Source organism: Dipodomys spectabilis, unplaced genomic scaffold (genome assembly GCF_019054845.1).
Source record: "Dipodomys spectabilis isolate Male_0828 unplaced genomic scaffold, ASM1905484v1 ptg000001l, whole genome shotgun sequence".
NCBI classification, from domain to species: Eukaryota; Metazoa; Chordata; class Mammalia; order Rodentia; family Heteromyidae; genus Dipodomys; species Dipodomys spectabilis.
Genome location: NW_024870678.1, coordinates 19,612,293 through 19,624,142, shown reverse-complemented (window position 1 = coordinate 19,624,142; position 11,850 = coordinate 19,612,293).

Here is an 11,850-nt window from a genome sequence, read left to right as displayed (position 1 = left end):
ACTCTCCTTTTTCTCCCTGGGCCTTGTTCCAGTTTAATATGTATACAACATTATATTAAATGATGTTTTGCCTTGTCTCGGTATCTCCAACTAAAATAACCATAGAGACAAAAATTGTTGCATCCTGAGCAATGAGAACAGTACCTAGCATGCATTACACACTCAGTAAATATTTTTCAAAGACACCATGTAAATCGGTAGGCAGGGTAACAGTGGAAGAGTGTGGGCTATGAGTAGGCAAACCTACTGCCACAGTGCCTTGCATTTTCTGATTGAGTAAGCTTGGGTGAGGTTTTTTGTTTTGTTGTTGTTGTTTTATTTTCTTATGTTTTGATTTGTTTTTTCTAGTCCTGGGGCTTAAACTCAGGGCCTGAGCACTGTCCCTGAGCCTCTTTGTACTCAAGGCTAGTGCTCTACCCGTATAGTTACAGCACAACTTCTGGCTTTTTCTGAGTAGTTTATTGGGGTTAAGAGTCTCATGAACGTTTCTGCCCACACTGGCTTCCTTAGCTCTCAGTTTTCCTGAGTAGCTAGGATTACAGGCATGAGCCACCAGCACCAGGTTTGGGTGTGTTATTACTCACCATGAAGTTTTGGTTTTCTCAGCTGTAAAAATACAAACTAGTACATCACACATGGAACACCCTATATGGCATAAGTTTTGTAAATATACGTATAGTACCTATAATACTATATTTTATGTGAAATGATTTTATAAACACAATTATATATGTGTAATATATAAGTATAATATATCTATTTATGTATTATGCATTATGTTTGTGTTTATTATGCTGGAAATTAAGCCCAAGGCATTGCACACACTAGGCAAGTAAGTGGTCTACCACTGAGCTACATCCCAAGATCCCTTTATTTTTTATAGTCCAGGATGGCCTTGAACTACCTAGGAAGTGCAGGCTGGCATCAAAATTATAATCCTCCTGCCTCAGCCTCCTAAGGGTTATGATTACAGATGTGCATGACTATGCCTAGTTATTTGTTCAAACACTATTCTATGAATCATAAATACATTTGGAATACTAAAATTGACTGCTCCCTCTGGCACCCTAAGTACTTCTCAACATTTAAATCTTAATAGCATGGTTTCTCCTAATTCTATTGTGAGAACCTGAGCAGCCCAGTTAGCTACCAGGAAGTATCAGCAGCTGAAAGATACCACTAGCTACTACTAGAGATGTTCAAGTCATGAACACATGAAGCAACAAATTGCTCTCATTAATATATTCAACATTAGAAAAATAGAGAAGTTAACACATTTCTTTTCTTTTTCTTTTTCCAGTCCTGGGGCTTGAATTCAGGCACTAGGCACAGTCCCTGAGCTTTCTTTGCTCAAGGCTAGCCCTCTACCATCTGAGCCACACTGCCACTTCTGGTCTTTTTTTCTGTTTATGTGGTACTGAGGAATAGAATCCAGGGCTTCATGCATGCTAGACAAGCATTCTACCACTAAGCCAATTCCCAGCCCATTAACATATTTCTTTTTTTTGCGGGGGGGGGGGAGGTTCAGTCATGGGGCCTGAGCTCTGGGCCTGGGCACTGTCCCTCAGCTCTTCAGCTCAAGACTAGTGATCTACCACTTGAGACACAGCGCCACTTCCGGCTTTTTTTTTCTGCTTATGTGGTGCTGAGGAATTGAACCCAGGGCCTCATGCATGCAAGGTAAGCGCTCTACCACTGAGCCTCCTTCCCAGCCCCTTAACATATTTCTTAAAGGTGAAAGTGTAATATGGAAAGATGACATAGGTTTGGAGTGCTCAAGTGGTATGGTACACTTAAGGCCCTGGGTTCAAGATTACTAATCCATCACCAATTGCTTTTGAACACTGAATTGAAATATATTTGCTAAGAGATTGAAAATAAGAGCAGGGCTGCTATATTGACAATGTCCTCAATCACAAACCATATCTTGGTTTTAAAAACACATATGTGAAATCAATTGGGAGTAAAAGAAGCCAATGACACTCATGAAGTATAAATTCATTCATTCAAACTTTACCTACTCAATGCTCAATGTCTATCTTGTGCTAGGCAAGAATTTTTTTTTTTTTTAATGAATAAAAGTTCCCATTGACATGACAAACAACTCCAGGTGTTCTTTTCTGGTAATCACTAAATAAAGCAATGCCATACTCAGAGAGCAGCTGAGTATACAAAAAATTTGATAAAGCTTTTTATGGGACACTAATATAATGTGAGTATCTTTTCAAAAGACCTGTCAATAGACAGGCTCTTGACACACAGTTAAACACTTAGTAGACTCTGTTGACTTCACTGAGATCAGCTGTACAGGGAGTGAGCTAAAACTTTAGTTTTGTACATAAGAAATCCTGACCAGAGAGGATATGAAGGCCTTGAATGCCTGAAGTACTGAGGTCAGCATCCATGAGCGACAACTGAAATGAAAAGGGATATTGTTAAGCCAAGGACAATCCCAAAGATGCTGAGTGGGACTGAGATTGGATCCCATGAAGAGCAACTAAAAATGAAAAGCCCAGGTGTTTGCCCTGAGAGAAAAGGAGAAAACACGTAACAGCTGACTCCATGATAGAGCGGGTGCTGCAGGGGAGAGCGAGATGTGACAAAAACACTGAGCATTTGCTGAGCACCTCTGAGTCAGTAGCTCCTCAGGTACATTATCCCGTTTAATCCTCCCCTGTGGCTTTCAAATGTGCCCAGCTCTGCATGCAAATACATCGCATCTGATGCAAATGAGCAATCAGCACGTGGGGAAAATGGCAAGACTTCTATTCCATGTAGTCAGTGTCATTTTCCCTGGCTTTCTAGGGCTATTCTCTTAGTTGATTCTCGTTGTTTGTAAAAGTATGAAACAGCTAAGATCTGTACATCTCAGAAAAGGAAAAAAAAGGAATATATGTTCTTTAGTACAAACGTTTAACTAAGTCATCGATGAGGTAGCTGAAACTACTCTTTGCAATGTTAGGTTCAATCTCAGCACTGAGAAACACAGATACAGAGATTGAAGGTACAGTATTACTCGTGGTGACCCATTGGCTGAAGCTATAGTGACAACACGGCTTAAACCTGGCACAGTCTGAGGGAGCCATTAGCAGATTTCATAAATGGGACCTCTGAACTTGAAAATATGTTTCACCTTAGAAATGAGAAAAACAAGTGTGCCTGGATGAAAATCCGTTCAATTACTCCAATAAACATTTCTGAATCAGTCTTCTATTCCTTTAAACCCTATGCTTACCTTCAAAAATTAGTTGTGGTGTAAGGCCCTCCTTAATAGCAATGTTTCTGAAGACAAGAACCCTTTCAGAGAGACCTCGGAAAATATATGAAAAGGTTCTTTGAAAGCTATCGCATTTGGAAACTGACTTTCAATAAGCTGCTGCTGGCTACAATGATTGGTTAAAAGCAGATTCAATGAGTTTGTCTTTATTTTTAGTATTTCATAGCTCACTTTTTCCTGCTATTCTTGAATAAACTCTTCCTGGTGTTCCCTTTGCAAGGAAGCCAACAACGTAAGAAGCGGCATTCTTTTTCCATGGTAACTTGTGCCCGCAGATTCTGCCCAGCTGAAGCTCTGTGGTTAAAGAGCCCATAGGCATAAATTTTATAGCTATTCAAAGAATAGACATTGAGAGAGGTCAATGCCAGGGGCTCACGCCTGTAATTCTAGCTACTCAGGAGGCTGAGATCTGAGGATCATGGTTTAAAACCAACTCTGATGAAGAAACTCTGAGACTCTTACCTCCAATAAAATCCAATAAAAATACACACACACACACGAGTGGAGCTATGGTTCAAGTGGTAGAGCGCTTACCTTAGGCAAAAAAGCTCAGAGATATCAAATAATTAAATCCCCCAACAACAAATCCTCAAAGAAACAACTGCCCAATAAATAAGGCTAAAGACTTACAGAGTAACTTCTCTGAAGAGGAAATAAGAATGGTCAATAGACACATGAAGAAATGCTCAACCTCCCTAGCCATAAAAGAAATGTAAATCAAAACAACATTGAGATGCCACCTCACCCCAGTTAGAATGGCTATAATCAAGAACTCTATTAACAACAGATGCTGGAGGGGATGTGGACAGAAGGGAACCCTACTGCATTGTGAGTATAAACTTGTTCAACCACTTTGGAAAGCAGTATGGAGGTTCCTCAAAAGACTCCATATAGAGCTTCCCTATGACCCAGCAATCCCACTTTTGGGCATTTACCCAAATGATCACAAACAAGCCCATACTAAATCTACCAGCGCAACTATGTTTATTGCAGCATTATTTACCATAGCTAAGATATGGAAGCAACCCAGATGCCCCTCAGTAGATGAATGGATCAAGAAAATGTAGTATATATGCACAATGGAATTCTATGCCTCCATCAGAAAGAATGACATTGCCTCATTTGTTAGGAAATGAAAAGACTTGGAGAAAATTATATTAAGTGAAGTAAGCCAGGCCCAAAGAAACATAGGTTCCATGGTTTCCCTTATTTGCAATAACTAGTATATGTATGAGTCAAGCAGAAACAGCCAGACAAGTTGATGAGAGGCAAAATGAACCCCAAGATAAGGACTCAAATGGTTTTTCTTCTTGCTATTGTTTCTAACAAATTTATAAGATGATTTCTTTGTTGCTTTGTATGTCCCTCCCCCATGGTATAACCCTGTTTCCACTGTATTTGATGTTGTTATAATTTGTGGAGGGGAAGGGAAAAAACAAATTGTTTAAGTAGGGATACAGGTGGAACCATTGCAACAAGGAGATGTACAAGACGTTATGTCAAAAAATGAACTTTACAACTTTGGTGGGGGGGTAGAGGGGGGTGGAAGGGAATGGGAGGGAAGGGATGGTTAGGGGGAAACAAAGGAGGAGGCAACAATGTTTGATAAGAAATGTACTCATTTCCAAAAAAAAAAAAAAAAAAGAAATGTACTCATTACCTTGCTCATGTAATTTTAACCCCTCTGTACGGTATTTTCACAATTTAAAAAAAAATTTAAAAAAAATGCTCAGAGATAGCACCCAGGCCCTGAGTTCAAGCCCCAGGACCAACAGACACACACACACAAAAAAAAAAAAGAAGGAGAAAGAAAGGAAGGAAGGAAGGAAGGAAGGAAGTGAAAGAAAGAAAAAAAAGCAAGAAAACAAGCAAGAAAGAAAATGGACATTGAAAATGTCACCTGCGTCCAAAGGTAGTGCTGGTGAAAGGCTTTGATTAGGGTTAGAGAATAGAAAGGATTTGTTGTTACTAAATAACTGCCCTCCTTGGGTGGAAGTGGAGGTGGGGACTCACCCTTCCTAACATGGTCCAGTCACAGATCCATCTCGTCAGCCCTGTGGGCTCTCCAACAGAATCAGGCCAGTCCGTCTCTCCTCCCAAGTGCTTCTTTGCTGATATTGACTATCATCAAGTATTTACATGCCCGGCACTGTATATGTAACTTAAGTTTGTGATTGTATATAATTTCTACAGTTGCCTCTGTTTTATTCTTATCATTTATTTTCCTTTTATTTATTTATTTTATTCACATTTTGTTCACAGAGACTGAGGCAGGGGCTGTGCAATGTTGCTTCCATAATTTGTTGCTAAGTAGTGACAGAGTCCAGAACCCTGGTTCTTCATGGTTATGCTAAAATGCTTCTCTTCTTTGAGTCTCCCAATTAGTCCAAGGTTGATAGATGCCTGAACTCAATCTACCAACTCCTAAGGAAAAGGAAAATCCAAGGTAGGCTATGAGTTGGAACCTAGGATATCTGGCCACTAGAAACCAAAGGAAGCTCCTGGCAGGAGGTGTGAGCAATGGCAGGTATAGGCTGAGTCTTCATGGTGATTCATCAGGGCCACAGGCTCAGCCTCAGCCTGGAAGAAGAACTCAAGGAAGAATCTCATCTTTCCCTGTTCTTTTACATTTTTATTTCATTTTATTTTCTTTTAGCTTTCGGGCTTTGGAAACCTGCCAGAAAAGCCTGAGAGCAGCCTTAAGAGAACTGTGGCAGCACCCATAAGAGTTGTTAGCTAGAATCCCCAAACTCCCATGCTGGTCGTGGAGACTTGTCTGTTGGGAGCAGCTCAAAGATATTCTTTCAACCAAGATGTTAGTGTAGCACAAAAGGAGCCATTGTGGTTTAGAAGGCTTACCATTGATTACTAGGTCAAGATAAGGATTTCGCTCCTTTGTTCCCTCTGGAGACCACAGATAGTGGAGGACTTTTGACCTCCTGCAATAGATATCCTCTTTCCCATTGAGAATGATGTAGGGAGGAAGGGGAAGGAGGCAGGGGATGAATAAATGTCCATTGTGCCACTGTTCAACAATCTTGTTTACACCTCCAGTCTTCACATAAGCTACAGGCATGTATCACTACTGTTACAGCTGAGAAAAACACTTGTAGGACAAGCAAAGGCCCTCTTGCAATGCACGAAGATTTTTCCCCACCAAATAATTTGATGATTAAAAACTAGCCAAACCATTGACATTCCTCTTTCAAATACGTTTTTTTTCTTTTCCCCCACCTCTATGTATTCTATTCATAATCCAGACAGAAAACTTAGAGAACACCTATAAACAAAAAGAATATAGGTAAATTACAAATCAGGGATAATTGCTCTTCAAGCAATTCTGTACTGTATCTTCCAAACTTTTCTACTCAAGTATAAACAGTTTAAACTGACATCTTTTAAAACAAAATGGATCAAGTTCTACACATGGCTTTGTAACTTGCTCTGAATAAATATAACATGAAGAACTTTTCAGAGAAAAATATGGCAATTTCTCTTCCCTCATAGACTTCAGTAAATGAGCACACCATCTTGTATTAGTATTTCACATTTCCCAATGCTTACCTCATGAAAAATGGCTAAAGTTCAAAGTAAACACTAAGGCTTCTGAACTACTTTCTGTTAGAAAGACAGTATCCATTAGCAGTTTCACTAGCAATGGGGAACATGCAGGAAACCGATGAACCCTGGTATAATTCTACATGAGGAAGAGATGCTTTCACTCTTCTACCATTAGCTCATCCCTCCTAACAACATGAATCCAGCCATGGAAACTATTACTAACCTGTTGCCCTCATCTCAGATTTGTGAAATAGCACAGGGGCAGCATTACTATGTCAGAACAGTAGGAAATCCCAGGAGCCTTCCAAGCAGCCATTGCAACCATGGGCAACATGTTAAGAAAGCAAAGCAAAAGCCAGCATTTGTACTCAAGAAGCTGAGATCAGGTGGATCATGGTGCTGGGCCACGCTGAACAAAAACGTTATCAAGAGCCTGTCTCAACCAGCAAAGAGCTTACACACACATGCTTGTCATCCCAGATGTAGTAGAAGGATCACAATCCAGGTCAGCCTGAGCGAAAAATGAGACAGCATTCAAAAGCATAATTACACATTTTCAAAGCTAAGCTCCTCTCTTTCCCCAAATCCTTTTTCTTTATCTTTAAGAGACAGGAAATGCCATCTGCCAAAGTTCAGAACTCTTGACTCAAACTCTTGACTCCCTCATTTTCTCAAACTACTCTGTCTGTCCCACAAAAACCATCAACTACTACATCCAATCCAACCTCCTACTCTTTCTTTCACGCATCCCTCCATTTGCCTGCCTTGTTTCAGGCCTTCATTATCTCTCATCCGAGGAATGGCTACCGTTTCTCATCACTATGCTATGTCAATGTTAGCAAATAAAAATACTAGTTGCTAAATTACATTTTAGTTTCTGATATACAACCAACAATTTTTCAGTGTTTAGTGTTTTTCATATATTCATAAGCAACATGTAATTCATCTGGTGACCCTGTCAATACATCTTAGACATTGCTGTGGAAGTGAGCAAGAAGAATTACTGTAGTATCCCTTTCATACCATCTTCTAAGTTAGCTTATAGTTCACAAGATCAAGTTCAAGTTCTTTAGATAGATAGAAAGCCCCCAATGGCTTAGCCCTCTTTTTCCTCTTCAAACTTCCCTCTCAAATCTCTCCTCATTCACTTGGTTCCAGATACACAAGTATTTTTGTTCCTGGAATCCATAAAGCTCTATTCTGCCATGGGACTTGAAGATCCAACTATGTGGACCTCACCCAGATCTTTGAATGGATGCCTGGCTCTTAGTTTTAAAGACTTAGCAAAATTCACTTTCCTGGAGAAACCTGTGGCAGGTATTCTATCTACAGAAGCCACAGCTTACTCTTCCTCTTGGTCCTGATTTTTCTCTTTATACCCTTTTTCCAATCTGCACATATCTTGTTTATTTGTATATTATGCACATTCATCTATCCCCATTTTTTCATTGGAATGTAAATTTTGTGAGAACAAGGACTGCTTGTTTTTCCCTGTAGCGCACATTTGACACAGCTTCCGACACTTGTCTTGTTGTAGGAATAAAGACATAAAGAAACGAATGAGCAAGTGAAGGGCTAGGTAAGCTCTCCAGGCATGTGTTCTTTGAGTTTTTGCTCTTTCCTAGAGCTCTATACCCTGTTGTGGCCAACTTGCCTGCCACAGTGAAAGAACATCAACTGGTTAGTTTAAAGCAAGAAACCTAGCATTTCTCAGTTCTGGGGGCTGGAAGTAAGGTATCGGTATGGTTAGTTTCTGTTGAGGATCTTCTTCCTGGCTTACAGATCACAACATGATCTCAACATGAACAGGCATGACTCTTTCTCATGACAGGAAACAAGAAAGTCTGTTCTTGTTTGCTTTTTTTGTTGTTTGCTTGGTTTTGCTGGACCTGCTCTACCACTTGTGCCACAGCATCACTTCTGGCTTTTTCTATTTGTGTGGTGCTGAGGAATCAAACCTAGGGCTTCATGTATATCGGGCAAGCACTCTACCACTAAGCCACATTCCCAGCTCCAAGAAGGTCTGTTCTTTAGGGCCTTGAGTCCCACCCCAAAGACCCTATTCTCATGACCTCTGAAAGGTGATCACCTCTGGTTACCACCACACTGAGAGACAGAGCTTTTACCCTAGGAATTTGAGGAGGGCAAACTATAGTTTATAGTATATCCCCTCTTCCTTCTGTGTGCTAAAAAAGCACTTTCTCATCAGGTGAATCACTTCTTCCTCTGGACTTTTCCTCCAATCCTGAGCACTTGTAGTACTTTACAGTAACTAGTGCCTTAATGGCTTCCTCTCTCTTAAAAACTGTCAGCTCTTTGAGGAAAGCTTTGCCTGGTACAATATCTAGTATGTAGAAAGGATTTGATAAACAACCATTGACTGAATAAATAATTGGCTGAATGAATTTCATCATCTAAGAAAGCACCAAAAATGACTTAATTACCTCTGTAAAGACCTTCTATGTTAATAGAGTCACATTATGATGACTTCAATATATGAATTGGGGGGGGGGGGGTGACAATTTTACCCACAGCACAATCGCTGCTATGCAAACAAGAAATGTGACAGGCAGAACAGGTGACAGCAGAGAGGGAAGAGCCAGCAAAAGAGAGAAGATAGTTGTAGGGGTAGGAGCAGCAAAAAGAAAACACACACACAAAAATTTAAAAAATATAAGAGACTAAACAGAAAGGCAGGATACACTCATGTTAATGAACATGAGTGTAAATACTCAGTTATATTTGGAACATTCAATTTCAAGGAGCAGGAAAGGCTATCATACATTTTACAAAGTAGTCCTTCAATTATGCTTTTTAAATATTGCTTCTTAGTGAGCCTCCAGGCACATGAAGAAGCTAGCTGCTTGAGAATGTTGGAAGGGGTGACATTGGTCACAATACATTGTATTCCTGAGCTACTTTATTAAATGAAAACTCCTTTGTAAAAAAAAAAAAAACTTTAAAAAGAAATCCGAAAAAAAAACGACCCAGCTCCCAACAATTATGCCAATGGTTTCTGATAAGTTGTATCTCAAAGTTAATTGCCATCAAGAAGGAATGAAAAGATGGACTATCAAGTGGTCCAAAACAATAAGGTAAAAAAGCAAAAGTATTCATTCCGATGAGAAACAATGATGTGTAAAATAAAACATGTTCCTTCATTTTGCTTTTAGGTTCCCTTCCTTGCCACCCACCTTTTGGACATCTGCTTAGACATCCTGGAAGGGTGAATCACCACGTGTAAGGAAACCCAGGGCTACTGACTTCTTGGAAGTGTCAAAGATGACTCATCTTTTATAGATTTTCACCTCTAAAGAATTTATTTGGAAAAAAATGTGACATGTTTCCTAAATACACACCATGTCTATTAAGATTTAAATTAAATTAAGAAATCTAAACACAACGAAACAGCCCATGGCTTGTTAAAGCTGCAGTGTGTTAGACTATGTACTTTCTGTAGCTACAGAACAGCAATAGAAAGGTATACATTCTGATGTAAGTAGTGATTGTTTACTTCCTTTGCCTTTCAATGTTTTTCTGTTTCAAGTAAACATTTGTAGATTTATAATAAAAAAAGTTGCTGCGATATTTAGCTTTTAAGGCAATGTTTTAAATTCAGTACAGGTGTCTGATTCATCTTTCTACCTGAAATTTCTTGGGTGATTAAATTGTTCAAAAGAACAAACTTGTAAGATTCTTTGTTTCTCCATGAGAAATTGACTGTGTGTTTAATGTTCTGTTAATGACACAGACGTAAAAGAAAGCATGTGTAAAAGTTAACACTCACCTAGGAAATCATCACCTTTTTGTTTCATTCACTGCCCTCAGTAAAAATACAAAGTATAGACAGCAGATAACCTGGTAATATAATGGTATTTCTAACTAAAAAGCAATGGACCACTGCCTGAAAATATGTGACTCAGATGTATTTCAAATTCCATGGTAGTTTTTCTTCTCCCTTAGTATCCACTCTGAAATCAAGCTCAATGCTTTTGCCATGATTCCCAACAAATCCAACAGGACAGTGTGTGTGTAAGTAGCACCAAATCTACTGAAGGTTTTTGTAGGAAATGAGACATTATATCAAACACCACACTCAGCAGAACTTAAGAAAAGCTAAGCTCCACTGTTGGTCTCCAAATTACTTTCTAAATTGCCTTCTTTTTTCTATCCATCAAAAAAATCTTTATATCCTAATATTCAAATCCAGCGTTTGATTTGAATCCCAAAGTTACCAAGGAGAAACTAAAGCACATAGTCAACAAAACCCTTTACCAACAGGATTCATCTTCATTGCAACAAAGCCATACAAAAATAAAAATGAAAAACAGGTCAATAACTATTAGGTGTTAGTCAAGTCTGATCTTGAAGTGTTTTACTTTCCATCTCAAGTGGTGTATGTAAAAAAGATGTAGAAGACAATATACTTGAATGAAACCATTTGCTAAATAAGCAGTGTGTGTGTGTGTGTGTGTGTGTGTGTGTGTGTGTGTGTGCGTGTGCATGTGTGTGTGCGTGTGCATGCGCGTGCATGTTATATAGGTATGTAGGATGTGGTAGTGATAAAATTCTGCAGCTGAGCAATTATTTTCACCAGCTGGATAAACATACAATATAATCATATATCCATAAAGTATGGATAATATGTAGTATGGATAATATGCAGTATGAGGGTAACAGGATTCTTTTAATTCTGTTTTTAACTTGTCCTTTTCCTGAACTTTGATTTCTAATAAGAATTAACTGGCCAGCCCTGATGCTCTAGGCAATAGAATGATGCTTTCTCTGTGCAGAAAAACCTTACAGGCATAATGACTCAAAATTCAACACTTTGTCAAAAGAGAAGACTATAGCCCTCCCCAAAACGGTAATTATGTAAGATAATTTTCTCGACTATGATAACTATTTCAGTATGTATATCCAAATATATTATATATACTTTACAGACACAAAATACAATAAACTATTTTTCAAGCACATTGCAATGGTTCCTGAGAATGCGTGGAGCCTTC